Source organism: Brachycentrus maculatus, unplaced genomic scaffold, assembly GCF_059751285.1.
Source record: "Brachycentrus maculatus isolate JH-2025_06_01 unplaced genomic scaffold, ASM5975128v1 h1tg002050c, whole genome shotgun sequence".
Lineage (NCBI taxonomy): Eukaryota > Metazoa > Arthropoda > Insecta > Trichoptera > Brachycentridae > Brachycentrus > Brachycentrus maculatus.
The window spans coordinates 1-10000 of NW_028282587.1; the positions used below are offsets into that span (position 1 = coordinate 1).

At 50.0% G+C, this 10000-nt stretch overlaps 1 non-coding gene and 2 pseudogenes across 1 annotated transcript; all 3 read right to left on the bottom strand.

The window, feature by feature from the left end:
• LOC148298436 (large subunit ribosomal RNA) lies at positions 1 to 1891 on the bottom strand (annotated as a pseudogene; the record flags this gene model as incomplete).
• A 338-nt stretch (positions 1892 to 2229) lies between these two features.
• LOC148298437 (5.8S ribosomal RNA) lies at positions 2230 to 2391 on the bottom strand (annotated as a pseudogene).
• A 359-nt stretch (positions 2392 to 2750) lies between these two features.
• Positions 2751 to 4690, bottom strand: LOC148298438 (small subunit ribosomal RNA). The gene has a single exon (XR_015839189.1). It is a non-coding gene; the product is annotated as a small subunit ribosomal RNA (ribosomal RNA).
• Positions 4691 to 10000: the final 5310 nt, after the last annotated feature.

The window sequence follows — 10000 nt, forward strand, 5'->3', positions numbered from 1 at the left end:
TTAACGCGAAACCCTTCTCCACATCAGCCCTCAAGGACCTCGCTTGAGTATTTGCTACTACCACCAAGATCTGCGCCGACGGAGGCTCCAGGCGGGCTCACGCCCAGACCCTTCTGCGCACACCGCCGCGGCCATCCTACTCGTCGCGGCCTCAAAACGATCGCGCGACGCGGGCGCCGCGCGAACGTCCCACCTGCCTGCGACGGTCGAGTATAGGCTGAACGCTACAGCGCCATCCATTTTCAGGGCTGGTTGCTTCGGCAGGTGAGTTGTTACACACTCCTTAGCGGATTCCGACTTCCATGGCCACCGTCCTGCTGTCCTGAGCGACCAACGCCTTTTATGGTCTCCGATGAGCGTTCATTGGGCGCCTTAACTCGACGTTTGGTTCATCCCACAGCGCCAGTTCTGCTTACCAAAATTGGCCCACTTGGCACTCCCATCCGAGCTCCTACTTCATCTTCGAGCAAGAAGGAGATCTCACCCATTTAAAGTTTGAGAATAGGTTGAGGTCATTTCGACCCCAATGCCTCTAATCATTCGCTTTACCGGATGAGACTGTCAGAATGACGCGAACGTCATGTTTCTCGAGCGCCAGCTATCCTGAGGGAAACTTCGGATGGAACCAGCTATTAGATAGTTCGATTAGTCTTTCGCCCCTATACCCAGTTCGGACGATCGATTTGCACGTCAGAATCGCTTCGGTCCTCCATCAGGGTTTCCCCTGACTTCGACCTGACCAGGCATAGTTCACCATCTTTCGGGTCCCAGCGTGTACGCTCTCAGTGCGTCTCGATAATCGCACGGGGGCTTTCTCGAAACGCCTCGGGAATGCGGCGGGGCGTCTGGCGACGCCCGCGCATCTTCCCTGCGGCCGGCTCGAGGCCGACCTTTCACTTTCATTTCGCCTCTGGGTTTATCAGCGTTCCCAATGACTCGCGCACATGCTAGACTCCTTGGTCCGTGTTTCAAGACGGGTCCTGTGAGTGCCCAAAACAAAACCACCGCCGACCGGGACGCGTCCCGTCCGAGAGCGCGCCACTAACCGCCGGCAACCGAAAAGCGACGCCCGCGACGCACTAGACGCCGGGGGCCGCGATAAGGAAGCGGCTGTGACGCGACGGACGCCCTCACAGGTGGGGCGGACGCGATCCTCGTTCTCTACCGTCGCTCGTCAAATGTTCGACCGGCCCCGGCCGTGGACGCCGCGGCTCCGCCCCGCATAGCGAGACGGGACAACCGCACGGCGCATTCGACCGGGGCGCGACGGGTCGCGGTGTTATACTGAGGGAGAAGTGCACGCGCTCCGGGGGCCCGGCTGCGCACCCGGACACCCGCCGCCCCGACACGAGTGCCGAGGGCGAAGGTGTGCACCGAGACGCGGGCCCCGACGGAAGACGCGATGAATCTCCCCGTTCGCTCGTTTGAGTTCCACAGGTTTACCCCTGAACGGTTTCACGTACTCTTTAACTCTCTCTTCAAAGTTCTTTTCAACTTTCCCTCACGGTACTTGTTCGCTATCGGTCTCGTGGTAGTATTTAGCCTTAGATGGAGTTTACCACCCACTTAGGGCTGCACTCTCAAGCAACCCGACTCTGGGGAGAGAGACCGTCGCGGCCGGCTACCGTCGCTACGGGCCTGGCACCCTCTGCGGGTAAGCGGGCCCCGTTCAAGATGAACTTGGACAGGCAGCCGTGACTAATGACCGCGCGTGTATATATTACTCTCCTCCCTAACGCTACATTTCCCGGCGGCCCGCCTGGGCCGCAGGATTCAGCGCTGGGCTCTTCCCGTTTCGCTCGCCGCTACTCGGGGAATCCTCGTTAGTTTCTTTTCCTCCGCTTACTGATATGCTTAAGTTCGGCGGGTGATCTCTCCTGATTTGAGGTCGACGACAGAAAGATAATTTTTATATTATATATAAATAATACAGACAGACAGAGGCGCGCGGCGGCGGGACCGCGTCGAGGGCGCGAGGATCGCCCCGCGAAGATCGCAAAAGGATCGATCGCGGTTTCACAGCGTCGTCGCTAGCCCCCGGACACGCGTTAGCGTCCCGGCCGCGCGCTCGAAATTCGTCACACATTTGACCGGACGCCCGCGCGCGCGCCGACCGCCGGAGCGGGTCGGGCGGCGCGGGCGACGCCGGCAGCGCGCTCGCCGGGGCCCCCCCCCCCTCGCGGACGAGGGTGAGAGACTCCGCGGCGAAGTCTGGTCGCATTGCGTGCGCGACCCTCAAACAGGAGTGGTCCGTGGACAAACTACGTCTTGCTCGGACCGCAATGTGCGTTCGAAATGTCGATGCTCATGTGTCCTGCAGTTCACACTCTGACGCGCATTTAGCTGCGTTCTTCATCGACCCACGAGCCGAGTGATCCGCCGTTCAGGGTAATAATTGTACAATTTTAAAATTGTCATTCGTTCACTTGTTTATCCGTCGCGTTTTGGGTGTTCGCGCGAGCGCAAACTGACCTTAGAAGATCAAAACAACAAAAAATAGCAACCTTAATGGTGATGCGCGCGCGCACACGCACACGCGCATCACTAAATCGCGACCGGACGCGGGCGCGGTCCCCCGACCCGTCAGGATCGAGAGAGCCGTCCCGCGACGCCGGCGGGTCCGCGGTTCGCGGCGGCGCCCTAGGGCGATCTCCGCCGCAGCGATGTCGGGCTCTCGGCCGCGCATCGTGATTCGTGTATTTTACATACAAGTATGCATATATATATTACAAAATATATTATTACACAGGAAATGATCCTTCCGCAGGTTCACCTACGGAAACCTTGTTACGACTTTTACTTCCTCTAAATGATCAAATTCGGTCAAACTTTCCGACGCGTCGGACGCCCGAGACGAGCTTCCGCGCACCAGTCCGAAGACCTCACCAAATCATCCATCGGTAGTAGCGACGGGCGGTGTGTACAAAGGGCAGGGACGCAATCAACGCGAGCTGGTGACTCGCTTTTACTAGGAATTCCTCGTTCATGGGGGAGAATTGCAAACCCCAATCCCTATCACGAAGGGGTTTCATCGGGTTACCCGGGCCGTTAGGCCAAGGAGGACACGCTGATCCCTTCAGTGTAGCGCGCGTGCGGCCCAGGACATCTAAGGGCATCACAGACCTGCTATTGCTCAATCTCGTGCGGCTATATATACCGCCGGTCCCTCTAAGAAGATTTTCATTGTACGCCGGTAGTGAAGACCGCGAGACGCACGCACGCGACGCGAGCGCCGCGGAACGCGCGCACGCGGACCCTCGTGATACCGGTTGCACGTCTATTTAATAGGCTAGAGTTACGTTCGTTACCGGAATTAACCTGACAAATCGCTCCACCAACTAAGAGCGGCCATGCACCACCACCCACCGAATCGAGAAAGAGCTGTTAATCCGTCAATCCTTCCAGTGTCCGGGCCTGGTGAGTTTTCCCGTGTTGAGTCGAATTAAGCCGCAGGCTCCACTCCTGGTGGTGCCCTTCCGTCAATTCCTTTAAGTTTCAGCTTTGCAACCATACTCCCCCCGGAGCCCGAAAGCTTTGGTTTCCCGGGAGCTGCCCACCGGGTTAAAATTATGAAACTTCGGCGGATCGCTGGCTGGCATCATTTATGGTTAGAACTACAGCGGTATCTAATCGCCTTCGAACCTCTAACTTTCGTTCTTGATTAATGAAAACACCTTTGGCAAATGCTTTCGCTTTAGTCCGTCTTGCGACGATCCAAGAATTTCACCTCTAACGTCGCAATACGAATGCCCCCAGTTGTCCCTATTAATCATTACCTCTGGTATCAGAAAGCCAACAAAACAGAACCGAGGTCCTATTCTATTATTCCATGCGTACAATATTCAGGCAAGTGTTAGCCCGCTTTGAGCACTCTAATTTGTTCAAAGTAAACAGCCGCGACGGCCCGCCTCGGCGCGCGGCCGACCGTGAGGACGACCGCGACACACCGGCGGTGGACGCACCGGCGAGAAGCCCCGCAGACGTGCCTGTCGTACCGCATTCGGTAGACCGACACCGCAGGACACAATTTCAACTACGAGCTTTTTAACCGCAACAACTTTAGTATATGCTATTGGAGCTGGAATTACCGCGGCTGCTGGCACCAGACTTGCCCTCCAATGGATCCTCGTTAAAGGATTTAAAGTGTAATCATTCCGATCACGAGGCCTCGGACGAGTCCCGTATCGTTATTTTTCGTCACTACCTCCCCGTGCCGGGAGTGGGTAATTTGCGCGCCTGCTGCCTTCCGTGGATGTGGTAGCCGTTTCTCAGGCTCCCTCTCCGGAATCGAACCCTGATTCCCCGTTACCCGTGACAACCATGGTAGTCGCATAAACTACCATCGACAGTTGATAAGGCAGACATTTGAAAGATGCGTCGCCGGTGCTAGACCGTGCGATCAGCTCAAAGTTATCTAGAGTCATCTCGAATGGCGACGGACGGGGCGCGAACCCCGCCGCCGATTGGTTTTTGATCTAATAAAAGCATCCCTCCCGTTGCCGGTCAGGACCTCGTTTGCATGTATTAGCTCTAGAATTGCCACAGTTATCCAAGTAACCGTGTACGATCTAAGGAACCAAAACTGATATATTGAGCCATTCGCGGTTTCACCTTAATTCGGCTTTTACTGAGACTTGCATGGCTTAGTCTTTGAGACAAGCATATGATTACTGGCAGGATCAACCAGGGAGCTGTTCTTCGGGTTAGCTGCGTAACCGAGAGACACTGCTCGGACACGGCGTGTTCGCGCGCGGCGGAGTCACCCGCCGCGCCACGCTCTGTGACACTCACACTCCGTCGATAAAAGAACAATTTGCTCATTATCGGGCATGTGTATTGTTGTTACTCTGCCTTGCCGCTGCGGTGGTTCTCTTGCTCGAAGAGCCGAGCGGGGAGAGCAGGCGGGGATCGATCACACGGAGTGCGTCGTCGTCGCCTAAATTATGAATTCCCATTCGTAAAACGCGTACGCCGTGAGCCGTGAGGCAACGGTGTGGCCGGGGAGTTACCTCCTCCGACCGTACTCTTTTTCATTTCTTGGTCAAGTTCTACTCGCGCGGAACTCCAGAGATGAGACACGGGCGCCGGCGAAGCCAGAAGGCGAACGCCGCGTCGAGTTTCGCAAATGTACCGCCGACGCGACCGACAGATGGGCCGCCGCGGTTTGCGAACGCTGTGCAAATCAGCGCGCCACTACGGACGCGCATACAGTACCGCGGCGGCCCGGTCTCGCCGGCCCCGGCCCCGAGAGCGACTAGACCGAGGCGGGTGCGCGGATTCGGGCTTAGCGTAACTCCCGCGCGGGGTACGGCGAGTGATCGAGTCCAGATGGTCGGCGCGCATAATTTTTTTCACTTCTCTCTACACGATTTTCGTTTCGATAGCGGATACACGTTACGAATATATATACATATTTTTTACACGTCGATGCGTGTACACGCAGATATATATATTTTTTTAAAAAGTATTCATCCTCTTCTTCTTCTTCTCCTTCTCCTTATCATTATAATCATTGTTATCATTATTATCGTAACTATCATGATTATTAGTTTTGTTATTATTATTATTATTATTATTATTATTATTATTATTATTATCCTTCTTCTTCTTCTTCTTCTTCTTCTTCTATTCTTCGTCGTCTACTTTTCGTCTTAATCGTCTTCTTCTTCTATTCTATTCTATTCTTCTTCGACTTCCTCTTCTTCCTCTTCTTCTTCTTGCTCTTGTTCTTCTTCTTCTTCTTCTTCTTTTTCTTCTTCTTACGAAATTATTATTATTTTAACTATTACTACTATTGTTATGATAACTCTTCTTCTTCTTCTTCTCCTTCTTCTTCTTCTTCTTCTTCTTCTTCTTCCTCTTATTATTCAGTATTGTCATAACTATTATGATTATTAGTTTTGTTATTATTATTATTATTATTCTTCTTCTTCTTCTTCTACTTTTCTCCTACTTCTTCTTCTTCTTCTTCTTCTTCTATTCTTCGTGGTCCTATACCTCTTCTTCGACTTCCTCTTCTTCCTCTTCTTCTTCTTGCTCTTGTTCTTCTTCTTCTTCTTTTTCTTCATCTTACGAAATTATTATTATTATTATTACTATTACTACTATTATTATGATAACTATTCTTCTTCTTCTTCTTCTTCCTCTTCTTCTTCTTCTTCTTCTTCTTATTATTATAATCATTGTTATCAGTATTATCATAACTATTATGATTATTAGTTTTGTTATCATTATTATTATTATTCTTCTTCTTCTTCTTCTACTACTTTTCTTCTACTTCTTCTTCCTCTCCATCTTCATCATAATATATATATATATATATATATATATATATATATATATATATATATATATATATATATATATATATTCGCGATTGCCGCGCGTCGGCGTCGCTTGACCGCGTTCAGAGCTCGATCCGGGCCTTGTCCGACGAGCCATCGAGAGGGTCGAATTAATGTCAGACGGCGAGGCATTTGGCAACCTTAAGCTGATCATAGCTACTCCCGCCGTTCACCCTTCCTTGTGTTATATTATGTATTAATAACTCCTCGTATAATATTATATATTAACTCCCACTCGTAGTACCCGCGCAGTGTGGGGTACGCGCGGCCGCTTGACCGCGTCACGAGCTCGATCCGGGCCATTCCCGACGAGCCATCGAGAGGGTCGAATTAATGTCAGACGGCGAGGCATTTGGCAACCTTAAGCTGATCATAGCTACTCCCGCCGTTCACCCTTCCTTGTGTTATATTATATATTAATAACTCCTCGTATAATATTATATATTAACTCCCACTCGTAGTACCCGCGCAGTGTGGGGTACGCGCGGCCGCTTGACCGCGTCGCGAGCTCGATCCGGGCCATTCCCGACGAGCCATCGAGAGGGTCGAATTAATGTCAGACGGCGAGGCATTCGGCAACCTTAGGCCGATCATAGCTACTCCCGCGGTTCACCCTTCTCATTAATAACCTTATATTGATTAATTAATTTATTCAATTAATAATATTATCTATTGTAAATAATCCATCACTCCGACTCTCTGTTATCTCTCACATGAATAAACAATCACTCGTACTCCCCGACGAATGTCAGACGGCGAGGCATTAAGCCGTTCATAGCTACTCCCGCCGTTCACCCCTCCTTATATAATATTTATATATATATATATATATATATATATATATATATATATATATATATATATATATATATATATATATATATATATATATATATATATACATTATCTAAACGAACAAACACTCCGACTCGTAGTACTCGCGCAGCGTAGGGTACTCGCGATTGCCGCGCGTCGGCGTCGCTTGACCGCGTTCAGAGCTCGATCCGGGCCTTGTCCGACGTGCCATCGAGAGGGTCGAATTAATGTCAGACGGCGAGGTGGCATTTGGCAACCTTAAGCTGATCATAGCTACTCCCGCCGTTCACCCTTCTTTGTGTTATATTATGTATTAATAACTCCTCGTATAATATTATATATTAACTCCCACTCGTAGTACCCGCGCAGTGTGGGGTACGCGCGGCCGCTTGACCGCGTCGCGAGCTCGATCCGGGCCATTCCCGACGAGCCATCGAGAGGGTCGAATTAATGTCAGACGGCGAGGCATTTGGCAACCTTAAGCTGATCATAGCTACTCCCGCCGTTCACCCTTCCTTGTGTTATATTATGTATTAATATCCTCGTATAATATTATATATTAACTCCCACTCGTAGTACCCGCGCAGTGTGGGGTACGCGCGGCCGCTTGACCGCGTCGCGAGCTCATCCGGGCCATTCCCGACGAGCCATCGAGAGGGTCGAATTAATGTCAGACGGCGAGGCATTCGGCAACCTTAGGCCGATCATAGCTACTCCCGCGGTTCACCCTTCTCATTAATAACCTTATATTGATTAATTAATTTATTCAATTAATAATATTATCTATTGTAAATAATCCATCACTCCGACTCTCTGTTATCTCTCACATGAATAAACAATCACTCGTACTCCCCGACGAATGTCAGACGGCGAGGCATTAAGCCGTTCATAGCTACTCCCGCCGTTCACCCCTCCTTATATAATATTTATATATATATATATATATATATATATATATATATATATATATATATATATATATATATATATATATATATATATATATACATTATCTAAACGAACAAACACTCCGACTCGTAGTACTCGCGCAGCGTAGGGTACTCGCGATTGCCGCGCGTCGGCGTCGCTTGACCGCGTTCAGAGCTCGATCCGGGCCTTGTCCGACGTGCCATCGAGAGGGTCGAATTAATGTCAGACGGCGAGGCATTTGGCAACCTTAAGCTGATCATAGCTACTCCCGCCGTTCACCCTTCCTTGTGTTATATTATGTATTAATAACTCCTCGTATAATATTATATATTAACTCCCACTCGTAGTACCCGCGCAGTGTGGGGTACGCGCGGCCGCTTGACCGCGTCGCGAGCTCGATCCGGGCCATTCCCGACGAGCCATCGAGAGGGTCGAATTAATGTCAGACGGCGAGGCATTTGGCAACCTTAAGCTGATCATAGCTACTCCCGCCGTTCACCCTTCCTTGTGTTATATTATGTATTAATAACTCCTCGTATAATATTATATATTAACTCCCACTCGTAGTACCCGCGCAGTGTGGGGTACGCGCGGCCGCTTGACCGCGTCGCGAGCTCGATCCGGGCCATTCCCGACGAGCCATCGAGAGGGTCGAATTAATGTCAGACGGCGAGGCATTCGGCAACCTTAGGCCGATCTTAGCTACTCCCGCCGTTCACCCTTCTCATTAATAACCTTATATTGATTAATTGATTTATTCAATTAATAATATTATCTATTGTAAATAATCCATCACTCCGACTCTCTGTTATCTCTCACATGAATAAACAATCACTCGTACTCCCCGACGAATGTCAGACGGCGAGGCATTAAGCCGTTCATAGCTACTCCCGCCGTTCACCCCTCCTTATATAATATTTATATATATATATATATATATATATATATATATATATATATATATATATATATATATATATATATATATATATATATATATACATTATCTAAACGAACAAACACTCCGACTCGTAGTACTCGCGCAGCGTAGGGTACTCGCGATTGCCGCGCGTCGGCGTCGCTTGACCGCGTTCAGAGCTCGATCCGGGCCTTGTCCGACGAGCCATCGAGAGGGTCGAATTAATGTCAGACGGCGAGGCATTTGGCAACCTTAAGCTGATCATAGCTACTCCCGCCGTTCACCCTTCCTTGTGTTATATTATGTATTAATAACTCCTCGTATAATATTATATATTAACTCCCACTCGTAGTACCCGCGCAGTGTGGGGTACGCGCGGCCGCTTGACCGCGTCGCGAGCTCGATCCGGGCCATTCCCGACGAGCCATCGAGAGGGTCGAATTAATGTCAGACGGCGAGGCATTCGGCAACCTTAGGCCGATCATAGCTACTCCCGCGGTTCACCCTTCTCATTAATAACCTTATATTGATTAATTAATTTATTCAATTAATAATATTATCTATCGTAAATAATCCATCACTCCGACTCTCTGTTATCTCTCACATGAATAAACAATCACTCGTACTCCCCGACGAATGTCAGACGGCGAGGCATTAAGCCGTTCATAGCTACTCCCGCCGTTCACCCTTCCTTGTGTTATATTATGTATTAATAACTCCTCGTATAATATTATATATTAACTCCCACTCGTAGTACCCGCGCAGTGTGGGGTACGCGCGGCCGCTTGACCGCGTCGAGAGCTCGATCCGGGCCATTCCCGACGAGCCATCGAGAGGGTCGAATTAATGTCAGACGGCGAGGCATTCGGCAACCTTAGGCCGATCATAGCTACTCCCGCCGTTCACCCCTCCTTGTATAGTATTTTGTATTATCTAAACGAACTGCCACTCCGACTCGTAGTACTCGCGCAGCGTAGGGTACTCGCGATTG